General features: G+C 43.1%; 1 pseudogene; it reads left to right on the top strand.

Moving 5' to 3' along the window:
- LOC126068667 (heat shock protein HSP 90-alpha-like) overlaps positions 1–12,920 on the top strand; it is an 83,344-nt pseudogene extending 70,424 nt beyond the window's left edge.
- The last annotated feature ends 3,374 nt before the right edge of the window (positions 12,921–16,294 follow it).

Genomic DNA, 16,294 nt, shown 5'->3' with positions numbered 1-16,294 from the left:
AGCCATGAAGTGGTAAGTCTGGGATTTGAACCCAGACTGTTAGATCCCTGGTGTATGTTCTTCATCACTACACTATGCTACCTCTTAGCATTGACACCATCTCAGGGCACTTGAGGTGCCAGGTTACCATAACTCCTTCCACCTCTTCTTCACCTTGTCTCCCTGCTATTATAAGTGGGCTTGATCTTGGAAATAACCACGAACCAGTTCTTTCCTCCTGGAAAGCACTGGAGACTCTGGAGTCAGACAGCCCTACGCTCAAATTAGTTTGGCAACTCACTAGCAGTGTGACCTCTGTTTTTGTCTGTGCCTCAGTTTCCTGATTTGTAAAATGGGGGCTAATAATGGTAATGACCTCATAGGGTGGTTGTGAGCATTTAGGTCAAGCAGGGTGGATTCCCTACCACCACCTCTTGTTACATCTCCCCCAGCCCAGCCCCAGCATCCTGCAGGGGGAAATAGTGCTTCACGCCCTTTCACTTATCAGTCTCACCCTCCGTGTCTGTCTCTTCCTGTTCCAAATGAAAGGCAGCCCTCAGTTACACATTCCCTAGGCTTTTCAAAACTTGGTAATTACAATTCCTCCCAAGAGATTAGAGAAACCCATTTCCCTAGCATGCTACACAGGAATGCTATTGTCGTTTGGTAACTAAAACAAGGCCAAGATGGCCCAGCCTACCTCCTTTCTTCCCTGCTCTTAGTATAAGCAGAGACTAGACACTTGACTGAACCATATCGCAGGAGCACCCCATGGCCAGGGACCCTGGGAGAGAAATTCACAGCAAGGAAAGGCACCCATTTCAAAGATTTATTTGGAATCCCAGAATTCCTTGCTACACCACTGACTGTGAAGTAAACCTCTGCCACTCTCCTTCTATACAAAAAGTGTTTAAATACTAGACAGGAAATATAAATTATCCAGTATCTTTCCCCCACCTTCATAAATGTCTTTGTTCTATAATTCCAGTCTCTTCTAGTTACTATTGGTGTCCTGTGTCTTGAGCTCATCATAGGACTATCAATAAGAAGGCAGTCAGAATAGAAAGAAGGTCCATTCGCTTAGCTTTTCAACCACAGGCCAGGCCCAACCCTGGCCACTCTCTGAGCCGTAATCTTGGCCCATAATATTCCCTAAACCTGTTCACAGACTGAGCCTAAACCCTAGTAACTGACAGCCCTTAATCTCATTCACAGGCTGAGTATACAATTGCAGAACGAGGAAACTCAGACCTAGAGAGGTAAAGCAACTTGACCAGCATTACACAGAACCAATCATCCATCCTAGCCGTATACAGACCCTTAACTTCAGCCCATGATTTTAGCCACAAGGGTCAAGACTACAAGGGTGTGGACGAACCCATGCAAAGGCATCTCTATTACTAAGGTTCCAACTCAAAGGACAGGCGGGTGGACAGCTCATCTTTGTTTCGGAGGGAGAGCCTGGCTATTCCAGTTTTCCCCAAGTGTCGGGGCTGTTAAAAAGATTTCTTGCCTAGGGAGAGTGTTTTGTATGACGAAAAAAATAATAAATTGCAATTGAATGTAGTCCAGCCTCACTTAGTCACACTAATTGGAGGTAGCCCTTCAAATTAGTGGACCATCTGTATTGTAGGTTACTTGTAAAGAAATGACGTTTTATTGCTTCGAACAATTCACAGTAACTCCAAGGAGGCTAATAAATTGTAGCTTAATCGAGGTCTTGGGAGGCTTGCCTTAATGACATAAAAAGAATCCCCAACATCAATTGCATGCAAATGGTGCTGCCAAAGAAGCTACAAAGTTTGCTGCCTTGAAGTATGGAAAGCCCTCTCACAACATCCATTTATTCAGATGACCCTTTCTGCCCACTGTGGGCAAAGTAAGGCCAGGTAAGGCCCAAGCCATCCCCATTTGGTACTCACGAAGTGTCTTCTTAATGAAGTTTTACTGTAAAAGGAAACAATTGCGGAATGACCTTAGAAGCAGCAGGTGCAATCCATTCACCAATGGAAGAAAAGATGGTTTGGGAATACTGTCATTTCCTTTCATTTTTTTTTTTTCCTAAGAAGACTTGGAAAAATAAGAGTTTCCAACACAAGTCAAGTACCTCAGTGCTTTGTCAAAACCTGGAACAAACATTAAGGGAAAAAAAATCTGAAGGTCAAGGAAGGGAAATAAACAAGAAGAGTAAGTAAAGCGTGAATCACCCATTACCACCTGATGGCTCCTTCAAAATAAAAATAAAATCTTGTTAGGAAATAGAGCCCATGCCACAGTTTGGCATTTTGATAGAGTGACTTGGCACAGACAAAATGCCCTTTTATTTCACAGAAATAAGTGACTTTTGGCTTCTGACTGGGATTGCCTTTTTCTCAAGGGCTACAGAGCACAAGGTTAGAAGATGCTTACCAAGCGCTAGTACCCACTTCTCTTCTGGACACTGTGAGTGGAGACAGGAGTATTCTTCGTGGTACATATATATGTAACAAAGCATCTGCCATTTCATCATTCTTCATATCTCCAATTCAGTGACATTAGTTATGTCACTTTGATAACCAAGGTGCTCCTGACCCAAGCCATGGTCTTTTCAATCGCCTCATATGCATGTGAAAGCTGGACAATGAAAAGGAAGACCGAAGGAGAACTGACACATTTGAATTACGGTGTTGGTGAAGCATAGTGAACATATCATGGACTGCCAGAAGAACAAACAAATCTGTCTTGGAAGAAGTACAGCCAGAATGCTACTTAGAAGTGAGGATGGCTAGACTTTGTCTTACTTTGGACATGTTATTAAGAGGGACAAATCCCTGGAGAAGGACATCATGCTTGGTAAAGTAGAGGGTCAGCGAGAAAAAGGAAGACCCTCAGTGAGATGGATTGACATTGTGGCTGCAACAATGGGTTCAAACATAGCAAGGATTGTGAGGATGGCGCAGGACTGGGCAGTGTCTTGTTCTGTTGTTCATAGGGTCACTACGTATTGAGACGGACTCAGTGCCACCTAACAACATAGCAACATGAGTCAGAACCAACTTGGCGGCACCTAACAACAAGAGTTATGTTTATCATGTTGTTCAACCATTACCATTACCCATTTCCAAATTTTTCTGTCACCCTTAACAGAAGCTCAGTGTCCACTAAGCAGGGAATCCTTCTTTCTCCCTCCCACCCCTAATAAGCTTTGGTTTCTATATACTTTTGGATTGACTTATTTCACTCAGCATAGTTTTCAAGGTTCATCCGTGTTGTAGCATGTATCAGGACTTCATTTCTCTTTATGCCTGAATAATATTCCATCGTGTATATGTACCACATTTTATCAGTTCACCTGCTGTTGGTCATTTAGACTGTTTCCACCTTTTGGCTATTGTGAATATGTCTGCAATGACCATTGGTGTGCATGTAAAGAGAAGCATATTTTATTTGTGTGTATTTTTAACTATACCCTCACCTTGTTTCCCAAAGACTTTGAGATGGATTACCCAACCCAAACCCAGTGCCGTTGAGTCGATTCCGACTCATAGCGACCCTATAGGACAGAGTAGAACTGCCCCATAGAGTTTCCAAGGAGCGCCTGGCAGATTCGAACTGCCGACCCTTTGGTTAGCAGCTGTAGGATTACAATAATAAAATTATAAATTAGGACCAGGGGAAATATCAATAGAAAATTTTAAAACAAAGTGTCAAAGAACTCAAAGGCCATGTAGAGTTGAACTAAACCCAAACCCAGTGCTGTCGAGTCGATTCCGACTCATAGCGACCCTATAGGACAGAGTAGAACTGCCTTATAGAGTTGAACTACAGGGAGCTAAAAAGAGGCAGAGTTGGGATTCAAACTGGCTTAGTCCAGTGGAGCACCTCCTGAAAGAGCACAGGCTCCCCAGATGGCTCTATCTATAAGTGTGATCTTGGGCCAGATGCCCAACTTCTCTGAACCTCAGTTTCTTCATGTGAATAATTAGGCTAATAAATATTATCTATTTCATAGAAGGTTGTGAGGATTCAATAAGATTATGTCTGTAAACCACTGAGCCCCACTGTCTAGCAGAGGATTCATGCTCAATAAATAGTCGATATGACAGCAGATATGAAGACAGCCTCACATTATGCAATACAAAGCATTTGCTCATGATGACATCTCATTTGATCCTCACACCAGCAAGACCTTGGGCCCAGGATAATAGAAAAGGGAAAGAAAGAAAGGGGAAAACATTTGAAAAAAGCTTCCTGCAGGAGGTATTACTCCAGTTGAATCTTCTGAAGGGCCGGTAGGGTTTGAGGAAATGGACCTAAAGTTCAGATGAGAAAGGAGTTGGCAGTGTATGGGGACAGTAAAAAGAGTTTCCCTAAACAGAGCAAGGGGACAGGTAGGAAATAAGGGTGGGGAGGCGAGGATAGGGCAGGATCAGCTCACGGAGCTCCTTGAATCTGATCAGATGCTGAAGGAGTTTGGGCCCCCTTTGGCAGGAAATGGGGAGTCATGGAAGGACTTTGACCAAGTTGAGCAGGGGAAGGATGTGACATGTTGAAAGGGATGTTTTCAAAGGTGGGGTCTGTCCGCTGCTGTCTGCTATGTGCAGGCTGGAGTGGGGGCTGGGAGGAGGCAGAGACTGGCTGACCAGCTGCAATTATCCAAGGAGGGGAGAGATGATGAGAGATCAAGCTAAGGCAACGGGAAAGGAGAAGAGGGGCCAACCCCAGTTCAAATCAGGGGTACCTGAGAACAAAATGATTTGCAATCCACACACTTCACCTCTAGACCCAAAACTCCATGAAAGCAGGAAGCGTACAAGCCTTGCTCATCACTGTACCCCCAAGACCTGGCACAGTGCTTGGTGCATAGTAGAGGCTCAACAAGTGTGTATGAATGAATGAGTGAGTGGTTGCATACATGCCTCCATGTAGACAGAACACTGAATAAGAATGATTACTTGGTCAACAAGAAGTACCCAAAAAAAAAAAACCCAGTGCCGTCGAGTCAATTCTGACTCATAGCGACCCTATAGGACAGAGTAGAACTGCCCCATAGAGTTTCCAAGGAGCACCTGGTGGATTCGAACTGTTGACCCTTTGGTTAGCAGCCGTAGCACTTAACCACTACGCCACCAGGGTTTCCTAACAAGAAGTACAGGGAAAACGAAACAGAGGATAGTCCAAAAAAAATCCCATCTCTTTTATAAGTGGTAACTTTGGTGAAAGGTAAGACAGTATACAATACCAGGGAAGCCAGCACAACTTGTAGAAGGCATGTTCACAGAAGCTCCATAGACACATCCAAACTCCCTGAAGGACCAAATTACTGGGCTGAGGGCTGTGGGGACCATGGTCCCAGCGACCATCTAGCTTAAGTGGCATAACATAGCTTATAAAGAAAATGTTCTACACCCTATTTTGGTGAATAGCCTCTGGGCTCTTAGAAGCTTGTGAGTGGCCATCTAAGATACTCCACTGGTCCCAGTGGATGGTCCACCTGTCTGGAGCAAGGGAGAAGGAAGAAAACCAAAGACACAGGGAAAGATTAGTCCAAAGGACTAATCGACCACAGCTACCATAGCTTCTACCAGACTGAGTCCAGTACATCTAGATGGTGCCCGGCTACCCCCCCTGACTGCTTTGACAGAGATCACAATAGAGGGTCCAGGACAGAGCTGGAGAAAAATGCAGAACAAAATTCTAACTCACAAAAAAAAGCCAGACTTACTGAGCTCACAGACTGGAGAAACCCGGAGGGTATGGCCTCCAGGGCACCCTTTTAGCTCAATAATGAAGTCATTCCTGAGGTTCACCCATCAGCCAAAGATTAGATAAGCACATAAAACAAAACGAGACTAAACGGGCACACCAGTCCAGGGGCAAGGATGAGAAGGCAGGAGGGGCAGGAAAGCTGGTAATGGGGACCCCAAGGTTGAGAAGGGGAAAGTTTTGACATGTCATGGGGTTGTTAACCAATGTCACAAAACAATATGTGTATTAACTAATGAGAAACTAGTTTGCTCTGTAAACCTTCATCTAAAGCACAATAAAAAAAAAATCCCATCTCTTTGACTGACTTTCTTTCACCACTGACGATCTGATGTAGGAAGACAGCTCAAGAGACAGCCGGAACCGGCTGAGAAAGAAGCCACCTAAAATAGAACACGTGTCGGCAGTAATACTCTGTAGGAAGCATACCAACACACATCACCTGGACGGTTCACACACTATATGAACATTACAAAGCAGGTAATTTATAGATGAAGGCATGAAAAATGGGGTTATTTCCCTTACATAAGAGTTCACTAAGGATCCATTTAAAGTGGCAAACCGCCTTGCATTGTACTTAATTCAAGACCAGGATTTAACTTACTTAAATTGGATTTCCGTCCAAGACAATGCAGAGTACTGGAAAAAGCACTGATTGGGAGTCTGACGACCTAACTTTTGGCCCAGAAGTGTTAGTAGAGTGTGGTGGTTAAGAGCAAAGGCCCTGGAGTCAGGCTACTTGAGTTTAAATCCTGGCTGCACCACTGACTAGCTGTGTGGCCTTGGGCAAATGGTTTAGCCTTTCTGAGCTTCAGTTTTCTCATCTGTAAAATGTGCTAATACAATGTTTGACTCTACTTCATAAGGTTTTCTTGAGGATTAAATGGAGATAATGCATGCGAGTGTTCAGCAGTACCTATAAACTCTCATTAAGTATTTGTCTGTTACTCTTAATCCTAACCCTATGACCTTGTTGTTGTAGCATGTGCCATTGAGTAAAAATCGACTGGAAGGCACCTAACAACAACAATAACATGACCTTAGGCAAGTCACTTCCCCTCTCTGGGACTTAGTTTCCTCATTTGTAAAATGAACCTAAGGTGTCTTTTATGCATACTTTAGGGCTGTGGTCCCTACCTGTCCTACAAATTCATCTGCTAACACAGATAAGGGCATCTCCACCCGCCAGGGTCAACTGAGAACTTTGCCATTAGAAGGACCATTGGGATTCAGAGAAAAGAGAGAAGGCTCAAAAAGATGCAAGACTAATACAGATGCATTGCTCTTGATATACTTCATAAATGTCCTAACACATTCACTCAACCTTCACCCTCAACCTTCACCCTCAAACTTTAGCCCCTCCCTCCCAAGCTGCCCCACTTCCTTAACCCTCTTTATCCCAAGTCCTAAGGGAGAGCAAGTCCAAGAGCAGTTGTCTTCTGTGGACAGCTTCCCCAGCCAACCGCATTTTTGGAATTAAGACCCCAAGTTCTTCCTTTAGGTTTCTCTTCCCCGCCCCACCCTACTCCACCCCTACTCATCGACCTTTGCTGCCCATTGCTGCCTAGCTCCAGATGTGCTGGATCCAGTTGGGTTGGTTAAGTCTGCTTCCAAGCACCTATCTGTTTCTCCAGCACCTAGCTGCCACCCTGACCTCAAGAATACAAAGTAGCCTGATTCTGTCTTCCGTAACATCCACACTCTCCCCTAGTCTACACGAATGCACGGTCTTTCCTTTTTAGACCCTACATACCCAAACCACAGCTGGTATGGTCCAAGAGTTTAGACCTGTTGTCTTCAGTGAAAAAGGTGGGCCGCTGGAGCCATCCATATTCTCTAAATCCCCTTCTCACATACTCCACAATCATTTATTGAGCGCTTACCGTGTGCCAGGCACTGTGCTAAACACTGCACATGTGTTGTCTTATTGAATCCTGGCAACAACCCTGCAAGTAGGTAAAATTATTATTACCCCCATTTCATAGATGAAGAAACAGAGACTCAGAGAGGTGAACGTCTTGCCCAAGGCCAGAGAGCCGATGAGTAGCAGGGATAGGACCAAAAAACAGATCTATCTAGCTTCAAAGCCTGTATTCTTAAACTTCTCTTTGAAAGGGAAGAGAGTGGAGGCAGGCAAACCAGTTAGGGACTCTGCCAATAGTCCAGGGGCAGAAAACAGAGGAAATGATAATCTTTAGATGTATTTAGGAGGTGGATTTGACAAGACATGGTGACTGATTAAAGGGGGAGGGAGAAGGGAGGGTCTGAAATGGCTTGGGCAACTGGGTGGATAAGGGTACCAGTCATTGAAATGGGAACACTGGAGATCATTGAGTGAGACCACATTGTGGTGTTGGAGGAATGAAGAGATCTATTTTGGACATGCCGAGTGTGAGGTCTATGAGACATCCACAGGAAGATGGTCAGTGGGCAATTGGTTATATGAGTCTGTTGTTGTTGGGTGCCGTTGAGTTGATTCCAACTCATAGCAACCCAATATGACAGAGTACAACTGCCCCATAGGATTTCCTAGGCTGTAGTCTTTATGGGGAGCCCTGGTGGCCCAGTGGTTAAAAACTTGGCTGCTAACCAAAAGGTCAGCAGTTCGAATCCACCAGTCGCTCCTTGGAAACCCTATGGGGCAGTTCTACTCTGCCCTACAGGGTTACTATGAGTTAGAATGGACTCAGCGGCAATGAGTTTTTAATCTTTATGGAAGCAGATTGCCAGGGCTTTCTCCCACAGAGCTGCTGGGTGGGTTCAAACTGCCAACCTTTTGGTTAGCAGCCAAGTGCTTAACAGTTGTGTCACCAGGGCCACCATTACATATGAGTTGTGCCACCAAGGCTACCATTATATATGAATCTAGAGCTCAGGAGGACCCCTGGTGGCACAGTGCTTAAAAGCTTGGTTGCTAACCAAAAGGTTGGCAATTAGAATCCACTAGCCACTCCTTGGAAACCCTATGGGGCAGTTCTACTCTGTCCTATAGGGTTGCTATGAGTTGGAATCAACTCAATGGCAATGGGTTAGGTTAGATTTAGGTTAGAGCTCAGGAAAGAGGCATGGGCTGGCATCAACTTGTAGACGGATGCAATTTCCTGGGGATAGTGTATTGCATGAGAAAGGAAGACGACTGAGGCCAGAACATCAATATCTAAAGGAAAGTAGAACAGGAGCCTACACTGAGGGCTGAGAAAAAGCAGCCATGGATGTAGGAGGAAAACCAGGAAAAATGATTGGCCAGGAAGTCAAAGAAGGAGAGAGGGTTTCAAGGAGGGAACAGTTGTTCCAGGTCAACTACCACATAGAGGTCAGTATCCTTAAAATAGTCTCCAGATTTTTAATTAGAAGGCTGTTCTGGTTATCTATGGCTATGTAACAAAATACCTGTTGCAGTTGAGTCAATTTTGACTCATGGCGACCCCATGTGTTACAGAGTAGAACTGCTCCATAGGTTTTTCTTGGCTATAATCTTTACAGAAGCAGATCGCCAGGGCTTTCTTCCACGGCACCGCTGGATAGGTTTGAACTGCCAACCTTTAGGTTGGTAGTCAAGCACAAACTGTTTGCGCCACCTAGGGATCTATATAACAAAAGTTTTTGTCACCCTAAAACTCAGTAGTTTAAAAGAACATTTTATCTCCCATGGTTTCTGTGGGTCAGGAATTTGGGAAAAGGAGAAGTTCTGGCTCAGGGTCTCTCATATGGTTGTAGTCAGAGATTGACTGGAGCTAATACTTGGGGTGGGGGGTGGCTGCCTGGGCATCTCTCTCTCCCTTCATATGGTCTCAGGCCTCTCTAGGCCACCTCTCTATATGGGCTACTTTAAGCTTCCTCACAGCATGGAGGCCTCAAGGTAGTTGAACTACTTACATGGCACCTGAAGGCTTCAAGAGTGAATGTTCCAGTAAGCAAGGTAGAGTTGTCTCATCTTTTAGGACCCAGCCTCAGAAGTTATATGGCATCACTTTCACCATACTCTATTTGTCAACTCAGTCACAGAAACCTTCCCAGTTTCAAAAGGAGGTGACATAGACCCCATCTCTCAATGGGAGGATACACAAAGGTCATTGATAACTTTAACAAGAGCGTATTTAGTAGAGTGGTAGACAGTGGGTTAGGGTGAGGATGGAAGACTTCTCAGAAGGGCATTAAAGACTTGAACCAATGAAAAGATATGGTATGTATGTTCTAGGATAAAAAAAACTCAAGTTTTACAAGGATGTACAATTTCCCCAGATTCATCTAAACATTCAGTGCAATCTCAATCAGAATCATAACATGAACTTTTGTAGGACTTGATGAGCTGATCTTGAGATCATCTAGAAAAGAAAATATACAATATGACTGTTTGAAAGGAGGCTTGTTAGGCACTCAGCTGCTAATCAAAAGGTTGGCTGTTCAAACCCACCCAGTGGCTCTGTGGGAGAAAGACCTGGCAATCTGCTCCCGGACCACAGGCTGCTGGCTCACAAAGCTGTGGAAGCTAGCCAATCAGGTCACACAATAGGCCATCGGTCCAAGGGGCTGTAGAGGCTGGAGAATCCCAGAATCGGCAGGTCAGACAGCAGGCCTCTGAGGAGATCAACTGATCATGAACCAGATGTGGGACCCAGATGCAGACAGAGAGAGCTTCGCTGGGACACACACATCTTAGATGCATGCCACACCCCAGGAAAGGGCCTAACTTTAGTAAGGGTGGGGCTTAAGCAATGCCCTCCTGCAAGGCTGCAACCCAGGACACACCTTACATCAATCCTGCCTCATCAACATGTAGAGGTCAGGATCCACGACACATAAAATGGAGGACAAACACACAATACAGGGGATCGTGGCCTAGCCAGGTCGACACATAACCCCAACCATCACAGGTTCCATATACCTTATTTGCATAGTCCTACTCAATCATTGTATGTGAGTCACAAAGACCACGGCTAGAGGGGCTATATTAAGTAATTCATTGTACCGCAAATATATAGTAAATAGTTGCTTCTGCGTCCTGGTGCTGCTGCACTGCAGAGCCCGTGCCATCCTTTCACCAAGATACCTGAGGGGACTCAGACCCAAGACCAGCCCATGGGGTGAAGCGGAGGGGGAACATTTGCCTTCCAGGGCGAAATTGCCCAGTTAATGTCCTTGATCATCAATACTTTACACTTGAACAAAGAGATCTTTCTGAGGGATCTGATTTCAGATTCATCAGATGCTCTGGACAAAATCAGATACAAAAGCTTGACAGATCCCAGTAAGCTGGAGTCTGGAAAAGAGCTGCATATTAATCTCATACCAAACGAGCAAGATCAAACCCTCACAATTGTAGGCACTGGAATTGGGATGACTAAGGCCAACTTGATCAATAAGCTTGGTACCATCACCAAGTCGGAGACCAAAGCATTCATGGGAGCTTTGCAGGCTGGCACAGACATCTCCATGATTGGCCATTTTGGTGTGAGATTTTACTCTGCATATTTGGTTGCTGAGGAAGTGAGCGTGATTGCCAAACATGACGATGATGGGCAGTAAGCGTGGGAGTCTTCAGCAGGAGGGTCGTTCACAGTTAGGACAGACACAGGTGAACCTATGGGTCGTGGAACAAAGGTTATCCTGCTTCTGAAAGAAGACAAAACTGAGTACATGAAGGAAAGAAGAATGGAGATAGTGAAGAAATACCCTCAATTTATTGGTTATCCAATTACTCTTTTTGTGGAGAAAGAATGAGATAAAGAAGCAAGTGATGATGAGGCTGAAGAAAAAGAAGAAAAGGAGTCTGATGGCAAGCCTGAAACAGAAGATGTTGGTTCTGATGAAGAAGAAGAAGGAAAAAGGATGGTGACCAGAAGAAGAAAAAGATCAAGGAAAAATACATTGACCAAGAGATACTCAACCAAACAAAGTCCATTTGGACCAGAAATCCTGATGATATTCCCAATAAAGAATATGGAGAATTCCGTGAGAGCTTGACCAATGACTGGGAAAACCACTTGGCCATGAAGCATTTCTCAGTTGAAGGACAGTTAAAATTCAGAGTCCTTCTCTTTGTCCCAAGACGTGCTACCTTTGACCTATCTGAAAAGAGAAAGAATAAGAACAACGTACATACACAAAGTATTCATCATGGATAACTCAGAGGAGCTAATTCCTGAATATCTGAATTTCATTAGAGGCATGGTGGACTCCGAGAATCTTCCTCTAAATATTTCTCATGAGATGTTGCAACAAAGAAAATTTTGAAAGTTATCCAGAAGAATTGAGTCAAAAAGTGCTTAGAACTCTTCCCTGAACTGGTGGAAGATAGAGAACTACAAAAAGTTTTATAAGCAATTCACTAAAAAACATTAAGCTTGGAATACATGAAGACTCTCAAAATCAGAAGAAGCTTTCAGAGTCGTTAAGATATTACACATCTGCTTCGGGTGATGAGACGGTTTCTCTCAAGGACTTTTGCAACAAAATGAGAGAAAACCAGAAACACACCTACTACATCACCGGTGAAACCAAGGATCAAGTCCCTCACTCGGCCTTTGTGGAATGTCTCCAAAAGCCTGGCTTAGAAGTGATCTATATATTCAAGTCCACTGATGAGTACTGAGTCCAAAAGCTGAAGGAATTTGACGGGAAGACTTCAGTGTCGGTCACCATAGAGGACTTGGAACTTCCAGGAGATGAAGAGAAAAAGAAGCAGGAAGAGAAAAAAACAGTTTGAAGACCACTGCAAAATCATGAAAGACATCTTGGAGAAAAAAGTTGAAAGGGTGGTAGTGTCAAACTGACTGGTCATATCCCCATGCTGCATCTTCACAAGCACACATGGCTGGACGGCAAACGCGGAAAGAATCATGAAGGCTCAAGCTCTAAGAGACAGCTGGACAGTGGTCTACATGTTAGCAAAGAAACACCAGGAGATAAACCCTGACCGTTCCATTATTGAGACCTTACGGCAAAAGGCCAAGGCTGTCAAGAATGATAAGTCTGTAAAGGATCTGGTCATCTTACTCTATGAAACCAAAGTCCTGTCTTCTGGCTTTAGTCTAGAAGATCCCCAGACACATGCTAAGTGGATCTACAGGATGAAACTTGATCTGGGTATTGATGAAGGTGACCCTACTGCTGACGATACCAGTGCTGCTGTCACCGAAGAAATACCAACCATCGAAGGAGCTGATGACACGTCACGCATGGAAGAAATCTACTGAGTTCTGCCTGAGGAATCACTTCTACACGTGTTCAATACTTTATCTTCATTCCCTCTGATTATATATTTTCAAGGGTTTTTTTCTTCATTTTTGTTAACATTTTAAAAATCTGTATGGCCTGACAATAACGAAGGTGAAGACATAAGATTTCTTTCTACTTCTAAGTGTGATACTGTAATACTTTAGGCACTATAGCAGAGCTAGTAATGTTTTTTCTAGTTTCACATTAGCTTATTTAACAGATCGAGGTAATGTTTGTTGTAAAGTGTGTGTGACCCAATGTTAACTCAGTGGCCTAAAGTGTTTAGCTATCAAGCGGATTCCTTAGTAAACCAAATTTTTTGTCACTGAAACGTTGAGCTATACCTTGGATGTTTAAAAGAAAAATCTGTATTAAAATCACTTTTGTTTCATCTTCTAGGGTCTTCTTTTTAAGCCTTCCACCCCCTGTAGTTACCAACTCTGTGCGTACTAGGCCTCTAGAAGTATTATGTTACACTGAACCAACTTGATGGGCCTAAGTATTCACAGGGCTTGTTTTCCAAAGAAAAAAGTATTAATTAGAGTAGCAAAATTCTACACCTACCTAGGCTATTGTAAAAGCAGTTTGAAAAATAGCTCCACTAAGCTTGTGAGCGGAAATGTAGTGTCCAGATCACCTGCTGTGTTAAAAGGTTGTAACGAATACAGTTAAATTAAAAAGATATATATATGCTAAAGAAAGCATTTAAAATCAAGAAGGAAGGGATGTACCAGTTCATAAATGGCTTTGGGGCAATTAGCTGTCAAATGGGGGAAAAAAGATAATATTGTTGAATCTGTACCTCTTATCATGTTCAAACATAAAGTCCAAGTGGATTAATGAACTAAACACATGTGCGTTCACAAAAAATAACACTCTATAAGAACATATAGGCTAATATTTCCTTTTTAAGTAAGTCACCAATTCTAGACATTGTAAAAGGATACCTTGATAGACTTGACTACATAAAATTTTTTAAATCTCTAAAATTAAAAACATAGGCAAAGTTAAAAGGGAAAATACTTGTAACATGTAAATATTTCTAATATATCAAACAGATAAAGAATGAATATGCAGAATACTTAAGATCCCCTTTTTAAATCAATAAGAAAAAAAAATAACCCAATAGGAAAATGGACTAAGGACAAGAACAAATATTCATAGATGAAGAAAAAATAAAAGGCAAGTAAACATATAAAGAAAGGTGCTGAATCTTTACTAGCAACCAGGCAAACACAAATAAAACAGCAAGAGACCAATTTTCACCCATCAGACTGACAAAATTGTAGATCATTGATGATAACTAGTGTTGATGAGGTTGGAGAAACAGCTACTTTCATACCCTGTTGGTAGGAGTGTGAACTGGTACAGCTTTTCTTGGAGGGCAATTTGGCAGAATACACTGAAATGAAAAATGTTCACATTTCTACCTCTAGACATGAATCCTAGAGAAAGCCTTGTATGTGTGCATGGATTTTTATTGCACTTCTTTGTAATAGTGCAAAGCCAGAAAAAAACTGGAATGTCATTACTCATGGGATGCAGCCCAGGCAGGGGTTTGAGGAAAAGGGTGAAGGTCTAGAAGGGCCTATGAGGCAATGAGAGAGGGAGACAGCCTGGGAGAAGAAAGGGATTGCCAAGCAGCCCCAAGAGGCCTGGTGAGGTTGGATACCATGAACTTAGAGTGGCCCCAGCCCACTTCTCCTGTGGAGAAGGCAGATGTTTCAATTGCCCTAGGGTTCTCTCATTCATTCAACGAAGGTTTATTGAATGCCTACTAGGTGCCAGGCAATGGTCTAGGCCCTAGGATACCGCAATGAAAAGACAAAAAAAAAACAGGGTCTCTGCTGTCATGGAGCTTGCATGCTAGTTGGAGAGGTGGACAAAAATAAATAAATAAACAAATAGAGACATAACGTCCCATAAGTGCTCTGAAGAATAAATACAGCAGGCTAAGGGGATATAGTTGAATGCATTCAACTGTGTGGATCATAACAGATCATGGATAACATTGCAAAGAATGGGAATTCCAGAACACCTAATTGTGGTCTTAAGGAGCCTGTACATAGACCAAGAGGCACTAGTTTGAACAGAACAAGGGGATAGTGCATGGTTTAAAACTAGGAAAGGTGTGTGTCAAGGTTATATCCTTTCACCATACTTATTCAACCTGTATGCTGAGCAAATAATCCAAGAAGCTGGACAATATGAAGAAGAATGCGGCATCAGGAATTGGAGGAAGGCTCATTAACAACCTGCAATATGCAGATGACACAACTTTGCTTGCTGAAAGTGAAGAGGACTTGAAGCACTTACTGATGAAGATCAAAGACTATAGCCTTCAGTATGGATTGCACCTGAACATAAAGAAAACAAAAATCCTCACAACTGGACCAATAAACAACATCACGATAAATGGGTAAAAGATTGACACTGTCAAGGATTTCATTTTACTTGGATCCACAATCAACACCCACAGAAGCAGCAGTCAAGAAATCAAAAGACGCATTGCATTGAGCAAATCTGCTGCAAAAGACCTCTTTAAAGTGTTGAAAAGCAAAGATGTTACTTTGAGGACTAAGCATTTCATTTTACCCAGATCCACAATCAATACCCATGGAAGCAAACAGAAAAAAACCAGACCCGTTGCCGTCAAGTCGATTCTGACTCATAGCCACCCTACAGCGACCCTAAAAGACAGAGTAGAACTACCCCATAGAGTTTCTAAGTAGCACCTGGTGGATTTGAACTGCCAACCTTTTGGTTAGTTTCTGTAGCACTTAACCACTACGCCACCAGGGTTTCCAATGGAAGTAGCAGTCAAGAAATCAGACAACGCATTGCATTGGGCAAATCTGCTGCAAAAGACCTCTTTCAAGTGTTAAAAAGCAAAGATGTTACCTTGAGGACTGAGGTACACCAGGTCCAAGCCCCATTATTTTCAATCTCCTCATATGCGTGTGAAAGCTGGACAATGAATAAGGAAGACTGAAAAAGAATTGACGTCTCTGAATTGTGGTGTTGGTGCAGAATATTGAATATACCATTGTCATAGACTGAATCATGTTGCCCCAAAAATGTGTGCGTCAATTTGGCAGGGCCACGATTCAAGTAAATAATACGAGAAGCTGGACTATATGAAGAAGAACGGGGCACCAAGATTGGAAGAAGACTCATTAACAACCTGAGTTATGCAGATGACACAACCTTGCTTGCTGAAAGTGAAGAGGACTTGAAGCACTTACTAATGAAGATCAAAGACCACAGCCTTCAGTACGGATTGCACCTCAACATAAAGAAAACAAAAATCCTCACAACTGGACCAACGAGCAACATCATGATAAATGGAGAA

This window comes from Elephas maximus, chromosome X, assembly GCF_024166365.1.
Source record: "Elephas maximus indicus isolate mEleMax1 chromosome X, mEleMax1 primary haplotype, whole genome shotgun sequence".
Taxonomy (NCBI): domain Eukaryota; kingdom Metazoa; phylum Chordata; class Mammalia; order Proboscidea; family Elephantidae; genus Elephas; species Elephas maximus.
This window is presented reverse-complemented; position numbering and strand designations above follow the sequence as displayed.